General features: G+C 55.0%; 1 protein-coding gene across 5 annotated transcripts in view; it reads left to right on the top strand.

Moving 5' to 3' along the window:
• The window catches only part of LOC125949486 (uncharacterized PE-PGRS family protein PE_PGRS10), an 11,215-nt gene that overhangs the window by 271 nt on the left and 8,444 nt on the right, over window positions 1-2,500 (top strand). For all 5 annotated transcript variants that reach the window (XM_049676589.1, XM_049676569.1, XM_049676599.1 and 2 more), the window contains exon 1: window positions 1-735. This exon is cut by the window's left edge. The gene's annotated coding sequence lies outside the window, so the exon portion shown is untranslated. The remainder of the gene's footprint in view (window positions 736-2,500) is intronic.

Here is a 2,500-nt window from a genome sequence, read left to right as displayed (position 1 = left end):
GAAAGGCTGCGTGCGTGTGTATACGGCACACAACACGAAAACAAATAGGACTCTGGTGCGTGTGCGTACGTGTGTGCGTTTGTGGAGCAGACAGGAAGGCAGGACAGATTGACTGATGACTACTAGTGCTAGTGGCTAGAGAGGTGGCTGCTGCTGCTGCTCCGTCCCGTCCCTTACTGGACTGACACAGAAGGCATCTAGCGCTGAATGCTGGAGTGCAATAGTGCGCGGTGGTGAGTAGCGAATGGTTGACAAACGAAGTGGTGGAGCCTGCCTCTAGAGACACGTTCCTGGCTGGCTGGCTGGAGAGAGCGAGCTACCTACCGGGCTCCTGGCTCCTGCTGCTGGTTCCTCGCCCGCCGTTCCGTGAAGGGCCGCCTCTAAGTCTCTAAGTGCTCCACTCCAGCCGCCAACAGCAGTCTCAGTGTGTGCGTGTGCGTGTGTGCGTGTGTGTGTGTGCGAAGGACCCCCACCGGTTTTGATTCCGGGCCTGTCGAACCGATCAAACAGAACAGACCAACGACAATAACAACCACAACAACAACCAGCACATCAACAACAAGCAACAAACAAAAAAACAACACACGGAGACAGTGCGCGCCGCCATTCAACCGAGCCGCGACCCGTGCCCCCGAGGCCCTGACCACCACCACCACCAACCACTACCACTCTTCCTCTGGACACCGTTAGTGGATTGTTGTGGACGCGTGTGGCGTGACCGCGGAACGCGCTAAGGTTTGTAGCATCGTCTGATCCCGCTCCTCGTTGCACGGTTGTTGTCCCCCAACCCCCCAGCCCGTACTGTTGGGCACCGGCACCGGCCGGCACCGTTCTCCTCCCGTTCCCTCGATCGCCACGACGACGAGTTGACAAAAACAACACAATCGAACCGAACAAGAACCGGAAGCAACCCCTCCCTCCGCTCCGTACCACCCCCCTTTCTAGCGGCCTACTCCAGGAGCACGTGTGTGTGCGTGTGTGTGTGTGTGTGTGTGTGTGTGTGCGGAGAACGGCATCTGATCCGGAGCATTCCCGCAGCAGCTACGGACGGAGTAGTGCACCACACACCATGCATGCATTATTATTGTATGCGTATCCATCGCCGTTGGGCCTGTGTGTGTGTATGAGAGAAAAATACGATCCCCCTCGACCCCCCCTCGGTTGCAAAAGCAAGCAAAACAAATGCCAGAAACGACATCCGCAAATACTCCACAATCCTCTCTCTCTTTCATCTCGCATCTGATGATGCACATCTCTTGGGGAGCATGCATCTTGGTGTTGATGGCGCTGCACATCCCGCCCTCTCCTTCTTGTCGCGTGTCTCGTGGAGCAGACGACAACGACGGCGAAGAATGACGGGACCACGCAAAACGATGTGCAGCACGTCTTCGCATCTATGCATTTGTTGCTGCTGCAGCGTCCCCATCCCTTGACACTAGAGCGGAGAGCGAACGAAACAGCGGCCCTTCAAGAAGTGACAGTACACGACACTTGCTCGCGAGAGAGAGCGAGAGAAAAAGAGAATCTTGAGTGTAATGCCCACCGGGAATCGTTCGCACGCACGATCAGAGAGATCGCCGATCGTCGCGACGTGCGTTTCAGCGGCATTTCTGAACGGCATTCGCTGTTTTTTGTTTTTTTTGGGGGGGGCTCAATGAAGGTCATCGCTGGGGGGAGGCTGCATACACCGTGGACACGAGGTGGGGGAAAGGTGTTGGTCAAGACGGTCACACCGAGGGGCCGGGGCGAGTGTGCAATGGGCCCACATCTCAGCTCTCTTGCTAATCGATTAACGACAAAGCGCTAGAAAGAGAGAGAGAGAGAGAGAGAGAGAGAGAGAGAGAGAGAGAGAGAGAGAGAGAGAGAGAGAGAGAGAGAGTCTAAGGAACACTATTGACTTTACCTTCAGCGCGGGTGTATGAGTGTATGAGTTGGTTTATCTAGCAACAGCAGCAGCAGCATCATCTCACCATCTCTTCACCACCAGTTCAGCTCCCACCTCTCCCCCGCTTTCAAGCGGCTGTCGACTTGACATCCACTCGGTGTGTGCGTGTGTTCGTTAAGATAAACAATGCGTCCTATATGGGGGGGGGCCTATAACCCCGGGAACGTGTAATAGCGTGAAGGTGCTAGGGCAGAGCTCACGCTAAGCATGAGCTAAGCTTCCAAAATAGCTCGCGGAATGCTCCTGGACGCCGATAGTGGTTCGCCTGGCCTAGCTACTACTACTACTGCTGCTGCTGCTGTGAACTATATTATTCATTTTTTTATCATCCCTCGTCGCTCGTCGTCTCCATTGTGTACTCAGAGTTACTGGGTACAATAGCGATCGCGGCCACTACCAGGCCACTACCCCTAGTTTTATCACCCCCGCCCCCTCGAACTGGTGTGTCGATATTGCGCAGGACGCACCAGCTAGCTAGCTAGCTTACTGACCTGAGGTCTAGCAAAAACCTCACGTTTACGTCAGTCTCGTTTGCTGCTACTCTATCTTTAATCC

This window comes from Anopheles darlingi, chromosome X (assembly GCF_943734745.1).
Source record: "Anopheles darlingi chromosome X, idAnoDarlMG_H_01, whole genome shotgun sequence".
In the NCBI taxonomy this organism is placed as follows: domain Eukaryota; kingdom Metazoa; phylum Arthropoda; class Insecta; order Diptera; family Culicidae; genus Anopheles; species Anopheles darlingi.
This window is presented reverse-complemented; position numbering and strand designations above follow the sequence as displayed.